A 9673-nucleotide genomic window follows, 5' to 3' on the forward strand; every position below is an offset into this window, starting at 1 on the left:
CTGATTTAAGACAAAAGTATTTAACAAAGTCAATTGCTCCATCAAGACTAAGTGAGTAGGCCTCAATCAAGGCCACAGACACTCCAGAGAAAGCAACCAGCACCTCCTACTATCCAGCTGGAGAAATTCCACTCAGTAAGTAAAGTCTCTAGGGATCCCAACACCAAAGCCCTGTGAAGCAGCCCCCTCTCCCCAACTCAAGGTCTTAGCAAAATGAAGAACCGTTAACAGATATGTGGATCCATAGGAAAATTCTTGGAAGGAAAATATTCTAACTCAGAGAGAACTAGAACCTCTGAGGAGAATATGATCTGGTCTCTAGCACAGGAAGACTTCCTTGAAGAAATCAGGAAGGAGTTTAAAAATCAAATGGGGTGAGGCGAATGGAACCAGAGACGAGACCCTTAGTCTGAATTCTGGATCAGACAATATGGCTGGGCTGCCCCACAGGATCATTAAGGAAACCCAGCATTTGCTGGCAGAACCAGTTCCCGGGATAAAAGCAGAACCAGATGAAAGCAACGCCCGTTATTTTCATGTGGTCATTGCAGGCCCACAGGATTCCCCCTTTGAGGGAGGGACTTTTAAACTTGAACTATTTCTTCCAGAAGAACATCCAATGGCAGCTCCTAAAGTACGTTTCATGACCAAAATTTATCACCCTAATGTAGACAAGTTGGGAAGAATATGTTGAGATATTTTGAAAGATAAATGGTCTCCAGCATTGCAGATCTGCACAGTGCTGCTCTCGATCCAAGCTTTGTTAAGTTCTCCCAATCCAGAGGATCCATTAGCAAATGATGTAGCCGAGCAGTGGAAGTCCAATGAAGCCCAAGCCATAGAAACAGCCAGAGCATGGACTAGGCTATATGCCATAAATAATATTTAAATTCAATCTCAACATTAAGTGTGCATCACTTCTCCTTTTCTGTGAAGACCTCTTCCTTTTTTAGTTTGCATTTAATGGACACAGTCTTAGAAACATTACAGAATAAAAACCCAGACCATCTTCAAAAAAAAAAATCAATTGGAAAATTTGGGAGAGACAATTAACAGCTTGGAACAAGAAAACAAATCATTGGAAAATATAATTGGACAAACAAAATGAGAATACTTCTCTCAGATCCTCAATTGGGCAAATTCAAAAAGAAAATAATTCTATCAAAACTTCAATTGGTCAAATGGACAACTCTTTCAAAAGTAGAATTGACCAATTTGAAAAGGAGTTGGAAAAGGTAAATGAAGAAAACTCCTCCCTAAAAATAAGAATGGAGTCTGCAGAAACTAATGACTTTACGAGATAGCAAGAGCCTGTTAAACAAAATCAAAAAATAGAAAAAATAGAAAAAAATGTAAAATACCTTCTCAGCAAAACTACTGACCTTGAGAGTAGATCAAGGAGGAGCAACCTCAAAATTATAGGACTCCCTTGAAGAGAAAAAAAAAATCCTGTACTTAATATTACAGGATCTAGTGATGGAAAATTGTCCTGATATCTTGGGACCAGAGGGCAAAGTAGTTATGTAAAGAATACATTGATGCCCTCCAGAAAGAGATCCTAAAATGAAACCACCAAGGAATGTTGTTGCCAAATTCAAGAACTATCAGATAAAAGAGAAAATCCTGTGAGCAGCCAGAAAGAAATAGCTTAAATACCAAGGAGCCACAGTAAGGATTACACAGGACATAGCTGCATCAACATTAATGGATCATAGTGCCTGTTATGAGATATTCCGAACAGCAAGGGAGTTTGGAATGCAGCCAAAAATCCACTGTCCTGCAAAGCTGTGCCTTATATTTCAGAGGAAAAGATGGACATTTAAAAAAATGGAAGAATTCCAAAATTTCCTGATGAAAAGACCAGAGCTTAATAGATAATTTGGAGTTCAAAAAGGAGGTTCCTGAGAAACATGAAAAGGTTAAAAACAGGGGGTAAAGAAAAATACTGCTATCCAATAAGTTGAAATTGGCTATATCCCATCATGGGAAAAAAAGATTCTCGTAACACCTGAGAATTGTAACCCTAACAGAAAGAATATACCTAGCCAGAAGCAATGGACACTCATGACTTATCCATGAGATTGCTATTCATTGGGATGAAACTTGCTATAAACCTACTTGGGAGAAAGACTCTAATAAGAATTGTAACTCTGTTAGATAGGATGTGCTTAGGAAGTAGTGATGGATACTCAGAATTTTCTATGACTCAGAATTATTTAAAAACACTACCTCCTTAAAAAGGGGGACAGGAAGGAGACTGGAGGAGGGATATGATTTAATGAGGTAAATCTCATTACAATAAGTGGTACAAAATACTTATGGTAATAGAGAGGAAAAAGGGAGGAGATGAGAAACACATGAATCTTTTTCACATCAGGCTTGGCTTAAAGTCAACTTACAAGCATACTCAGTTAACTTAAAAAACATCTAACCTCTCCAGTATTTGAATGGGAAAAGGGGAGGGGGACAGAGAAAGGGAGGGGTAGAAAAGAGGGAAACTAACAAAAGGAAGGAAAGGGAAAAGGGAAAAACAGAAAGGGGAAAGAAATGGGAGGGGCAATACAGGAGGGCAAACATACTGATGAGGGTAGTATTCAGAAGCAAAATACTGGGGAATATGGATAAGGGGGGAGAAGGAAAAAATAAAATAAACAGAGGGAAGATAGCATGGAGGGCAATAAAGAGTTAGTATTTATAACTTTGAATGTGAATTGCATGAACTCTCCCTTAAAACATAAGCAAATAGCAGAGTGGATTAAAAACCAGAATCCTACAATATGCTGCTTACAAGAAACTCAATTGAAGCATAGAAATACATATAGAGTAAAGGTAAAAGGTTGGAGCAAAATATATTTTGCTTCAGCTGAAGTGAGAAAAGAAGGAGTAGCAAATCCTTATCTCAGAGCAGCTGCAAAAATAGATAGCCTTCAAAGAGATAAGGAAGGAAACTATATCCTCCTAAAAGGTACCATAGAATATAAAATGATTTCAATACAGACTATATATGGACCCAATGGGCTAGCATCCAAATTCTTACAGGAGAAGCTGAAAGTACTACAGGAAGACATAGACAACAAAATACTACTAGTGGGAGACCTCAACCTCTCACTCTTAGATCTAGATAAATTGAATCATAAAATAAACAAGAAAGAAGTTAAGGAGGTAAATAGATTATTTGAAAAACTAGATATGATAGCCTTATGGAAGAAATTGAATGGGGATGGAAAGTAATATAGCTTTTTCTCCACAGTACATGGCACTTATACAAAAATTGGAGCAGCTAGGTGGCATAGTGGATAGAGGACTGGCCCTGGAGTCAAGAGTACCTGAGTTCAAATCTGACCTCACACATTTAATAATTACATAGCTGTGTGGATTTGGGCAAGCTACTTAAACCCATTGCCTTGGCAAAAAAATGACCATGTACTGGGACATAAAAGTCTTATGATCAACTACAGAAAGGCAGAAATATTGAATATATCTTTCTTAGATCACAATGCAATAAAATTCATATGCAATATTGGACCAGGGAGATATAGACCCAGAACCAAGTGGAAACTGAATAAAGCTCATTTTATAGAATGAGTGGATCAAAAAATGTATTACAGAAAAAAATAATCATTTTATCCTAGATTATCACAATAATGAAAGAACATACCAAAACCTAAGGGATTCACTCAAAGTGATTGTAAGTTTATGTACTATACTTTTAAATGCTTATGTGAATAAATTAGAGAAAGAGGAAATCAATGAACTAAATATGCAACTAAAAAAATTTGAGAAAGAACAAATTAAAATCCCCACTTAAGTACCAATTTAGAAATTCTAAAAATTGAAGGAGAAATTAAAAAATTGAAAGCAAAAAATAACTACTGAATTAATATAAAACCAAATATTGGTCTTATGAAAAAAAACAATAAAATTGATAAACCTCTGGTCAATTTGATTTTAAAAAAAGAAGAAATCCAAATTGCTAGTATCATAAATGAAAAAAATTGAACTCACCATCAATGAGGAGGAAATTAAAGTAATAATTTGAAATTATTTTCCCAACTCTATGCCAAAAAAATTAACAATCTAAGTGAAATGGATATTTACAAAACTATAAATTTTCCAGGTTAAATGAAAAGGATATTAAATACCTAAACAACTCTATCTCAGAAAAAGAAATTCAAAAGGTCATCACTGAACAACCTAAACAATTATCTCCAGGACCAGATGGATTCACAAGTGAATTTTATGAAACATTTAAGGAACAATTGGTTCCAATTCTATATAAACTCTTTGGAAAAATAGGGGAAGATGGAAATCTGCCTCTTTCTATGAAACCAATATGGTGCTGATATCTAAACCAGGAATTGTTAAAACAGAGAAAGAAAATGAAAGATCCATCTCCCTGATGACTATAGATGCAAAAATCTTAAAGAAATTCTTAGCAAAATGATTATAACAAGTTAAATTCTTGAAATGAATAAATGAATAATAAACTGTTTTGGATCATCATTAATATTGTTCTTATTATTGACCTATTCATCTGAGATCAGTTGTTTCACTAAAAAAAAAAATTCTGTTTAGTAGGAAATTTCCACTGAGAGTCTACCTAATTTTTTCTCATTTTTTTACTTTTATTGTGTTTATAAACATTACTATAAATATTTTTCTAAGCTAAGAAGCAAAAAAACAATGATTGAAAATTGCATTTTTTTATTTTTTGGTGAAAACAATCTAATCATGTCTATTTTTTTTATTTCTTTCTTCTCTTGAGGTCTTGAGGATGAAGCATTCTCTAAATCTCCTTAACATTCTATTTCTTCTAGCAGATTCTTTTTAATATAGGTGGTGAGTTACAACTTCTCTTTCTGACAAACTTCTTAATTATCATTTTCATTTCATATAAAGTATTAAGTACAGAAATGAGAGGCTTCAAAGGTGGTTGTTCCAACATTGTTGCCAATAAACATAGATCACTAAAATTGGTATCAGCTTTGTTCCTTGCTCTGTTTAATGATTATATACTTTCCAGTTTGATTATAAATGATCTCAGAATATTTTTTAGCAGCATTTATTCTTCAACTATTTTAAAATGTATTTGTTTACTCTTGACTAGCTATTTTCCTTGCTTTGTAAGTCCACTCTTAATACAATGGTAATAATGTAAAGTTTAAGTATAATTAGATATATTATGAGCATAAATAGATCATAGAATTATAAATTTTTAAAACAAATATAAGTGGCATGATGGATGAGTAGAAAATGCATTTAGATAACTGATATCACTCATGTAATCAATACATTGATTACATAAACATTTATTAATAAAAATATTCCCTTTTCATAATATTGGCTCAATTGAAGCATTTTTGCTTTGAAATATATCTTTTCATTAAATGGTTAACAATGAATTAAATAGGAAATCATAATATAGTACAAAGTTCTGGACTTGGAATCAGGAAGGAATTGGGTTGGGCTCCTTCTTCTGAAATAAGATGAGTGGCCATGTGAATTATTCTAGATCTTCGTTTCCTTGTTTTAAAAAAAGTGGCAATATTTTCTTGTCCTAATACCACAGGATTTTTGTCAGAATCAAAGACATAGTATTCAAAAGGTGTTTTGTAAATATTAAAGCACAATATGAATGTCATTTATTAATAGAATTGTTATTAAACACACCACAGGAAAATACATTTCTTCATTTCTGATGTCAAAGTGAAATGTCATAGAAAATGTCACTTAAAGAAAGGCACAGTCGGTGATCATGTAATGAAAGATGACCACTTGTTGTCCTTTTTAGCTCTATGTTGTTATAAAAAATCAGTGTTGATTCAGGTAATTCCAGCAAGGGACATTTCTTATACTTAGTGTGGATTTTTATCAGAGAATTTTCTTACTGCTTGGAGAGACAGTATGTCTGAATTGTCACACTATATATATATATATTTGGATGATTGTTATAGTAATGATTAATTTTTAATTTTCAACAATAGTAAACTTTACAATATTTATTTTTTTCTCCCTACATTCCTCAAATAAATTGCAGAGCAAATATATCCTTCATTTCAATGATGTAATTCATGAAAGTTTTCAAAAAGAACTATCTTTGAATAAAATGTCATGGGTTCAAATGAACATAATGATAGAAATGATACCAATACATTTGTTGTAAAATCAGACATGGTATTTTTAAGTTAAATTTCTACAGAAAAGCCTATTCATTCATTCATTTATTTATTCATTCATCTATTTATTTATTCATTCATACATTCATTTATTCATCTGTTCATTCATTCATTCATTTGTTTCTTTGTGTGTGCGTGTGTTTTTTTGTTTGTTTATTTATTGAAGGGGAGAGGGAGTCTGGTCTACTATTACAAAAAGTTTCCATACCACCTAAACACACTCCAAATGCTTCCTGTTTTAATAATTTTTAAATACATATTCTACATACCTTTGCTCAGAGGAATCACAGGAATCATTTATTTTCATTATTTGAAACTATTTCAAAGAGTATGTTAAGGAACATGTAAATATTCTTAGTATATTATTTTTCAGTAGTTTTGCTTATTCTATTTACAACCTTTGCCCCTACTATTTTGTGGTGTCTTCATGTGCTATGGACAAGATTCAGTGAATATTTTTAAAATATTAAAACATTCAATGATAATATTTAATGAAATTCAGAGAGCATATACATTTTAGAAAAAACTTGTAGTTTAATATTATTAAAGTACAGATATCATTGTCTATTTATTTCTTTGTGTATTTTTTCTGAAGTTCTTACATATCATATATTAATATGACACCCCAAAAGACAGGTATTTCAGCAGTGAGCCCTACTATGAAACCTAGTTTACCTACCTGATATATAGAGCAGAGTACATTTAAATGTTTTTCATGGATCACATGATGAGAAATAATTTACTCATCAATTGAGTCTAGTAAGACCACTTTACTTTTAGGTGGATAGTTTCCCCATGAGAGTGTGGTTGTCAAATGATTGATGTAATCATCAAGTAGGAAAGTGACTACAACAATCAGAAAAATGAAAGAATTTTGAGTAGACAGAAACTTCTACCTTATAGACTTTGCCTTATATCATTTAGATATAAGAATTTTCTAAATATTTACTTCCAGAGTACTTGTTCTTTTAGAGAATTTTTCCCAATGAGAATTCCATATAGGCCAGCAGTTCCCCACCACATAGAGGAGAAAAAGTGGTGCTTTTGTAAAAGATGTCCTAGCCTACCTACCATGCAGTATGAGCTCAGAATTCTCCAGTTGCTGCTACAATCCCCTCTCCAGCAATAAATTATCCTCAGTGGAAGGAAGTATATAGGTTTGCTTCAGAGAGTTATTAATGAGCACTTTTCTCATTTCCCTCCTGATATTATCATTATTCCCCAGTTAGTAGGTATATGGAAATGATGAAACATGAAAAAGAAATTTCTCATGGAACTTCTTAATAATACATTTCTCCCCACTTTAGAATACATTGCCCCCAAACTGGTTGTGCATTATTCCCAAAGATTCAATCAATTCAGACAAAATAAGTGTCTTGTTAGCCACTTGACATTATATAAAATACGAACAAAAACAGTTAAATTTACTTGTATTATAAGCAGATATTCATGTATATTAAATTAAAGTAAGGTTGTCTATTATGCATAAAACAATTTGATTATAAATCTGTTCCTATAAACAGTATAATACCTTGAAAAGTACCATTTAAAAATGTTTGCAACATATTTTCTAACAACTCTGACAAAATTCTAAGAGTATAACTTTTGTTCTATTTTATTCAACTCATATTCTATGACTGATTCTATCATGATTTAAAGTAAATTATATTTTCATGAAAACAGTTTGGACTTAAAAACTATAAATCATTATTCAGTAATATAAGATTCATTTGGTGTTAGACTAAATTAAAAAAACATTTATTAGGATATATTAATTTTATGTTACAAAAAATTTTCTTTATTTAATGTTGTTATCACAGACAATTATTTTAGCAAATTATTTTCATTTCAGAAAAGGTTTAGAGGAGACTGTTGTATATGCATATGTGTGCATATGAAATTCCTTTTTCTTTTAAAATTTATATTTCATGTATTTACTGCATATTTTCAGACATTACACAACTTTAAATTGACAATATCTATGTATTTATTCATATGATTGTTAAAAAACTGGTTTTTAAATAGAATGGGGATTTTCTTTTTTGAAATAAACATCTTTTTTTTTAGTTTTTTTTTGCAAGGCAAACGGGGTTAAGTGACTTGCTCAAGGCCACACACCTAGGTAATTATTAAGTGTCTGAGACTGGATTTGAAACCAGGTACGCCTGACTCCAGGGCCAGTGCTTTATCCACTATGCCACCTAGCCACACCGAAATAAATATCTTAAATAGGAAAATTCCAAACAGCAAGAGAAAATTACTGGTTGAAATAACTAAAATGCAAAAAAATATATATTTTATTAAAGACCATTTCCCTGATAACCACTTATGTTCTTGATATCAGATTTTTCCCAACCAGTATTTTAGAATTATAATATTCATTAAAATATTGATTCATTTTGAAATTATTCTTTGGTCATATGTAATAAGTAAAACAGAAAATCAATTTATTAATTCACTCTAAATATCTTCATAATCAGTATTGACAGCTGAAGATATTTGTTGATCCTCATTAATCTTTCAGATAAGCCAAGTCAGTGGAGAGAAGAAGGTAATGCAAATACTATTTGTATTTTCTGCTTGAGAGAGGAAAACGAGGTGGGATTCTGTTTCTCAAGTTCCTCTGCAAAATATCAGCCTGAATTGTTCCTTCAGAGGAGCAAGTTAAATAAAATGATGCAGTAAGGTCTCAAAACTGCATTTGTAAGTAATCAAAGAGCAAGTATTTTGTAAAATTCCTTTGTCAGGATTCTTCTTTCCTTCCTTCCTTCCTTCCTTCCTTCCTTCCTTCCTTCCTTCCTTCCTTCCTTCCTTCCTTCCTTCCTTCCTTCCTTCCTTCCTTCCTTCCTTCTTTCTTTCTTCCTTTCTTTCTTTCTCTCTCTTTGTTTCTTTTTTCTTTCTTTCTTTCTCCCTTCCTTTCTTCCTCTTTCTCTTTTCTCTCTCTCTTTTCTCCCTTCCTTCCTTTTTTCCTGCCTTCCCTTCTTTTCTATATCTCTTTCTAGCAAAACAGTAATGTTTCCAATTTATTAAAATGTATATTTTCCTATTAACATCACATTTGGAATGAAATACTATATAAGTAATGTAAATTATTTACTGTTACTTGTTGAAAAACTAATGAGTTTTCAATACTTGGAAGAAAAAATATAATTCTATTTTTTGGAGGCCTGTTATATCCTCCCACTTACCACCTACAAAAAAGATTTTAAAAAATAAAATTAACTTTAATCGTCATAATTACATTAAATTTACATTAAAGCATACTATATTGTTTTTTCTTTTTCTTTGAATGACAGGAAAAATTGCATTAAAAATAACACATCACATTGCTTACCTCATTGTAGCTTTGATATTTTATGACAGTTTTCAAATTTTTAAGTATTGTCAAACATTCCACATTATGCTCCTAAAGGAACGCCAAGTAAATTTTTTAAGAAACATATCTAAATACTATTTATAAAAATGATACTGTGTATTTTCAGATCTGCTATTTTCAG

The 9673-nt window shown here is 31.9% G+C and overlaps 1 pseudogene; it reads left to right on the forward strand.

The window, feature by feature from the left end:
* Nucleotides 1-430: 430 nt before the first annotated feature.
* On the forward strand, nucleotides 431-890 carry LOC141522531 (ubiquitin-conjugating enzyme E2 N-like; annotated as a pseudogene).
* The last annotated feature ends 8783 nt before the right edge of the window (nucleotides 891-9673 follow it).

This window comes from Macrotis lagotis, chromosome 1 (genome assembly GCF_037893015.1).
Source record: "Macrotis lagotis isolate mMagLag1 chromosome 1, bilby.v1.9.chrom.fasta, whole genome shotgun sequence".
Classification (NCBI taxonomy): Eukaryota; Metazoa; Chordata; class Mammalia; order Peramelemorphia; family Peramelidae; genus Macrotis; species Macrotis lagotis.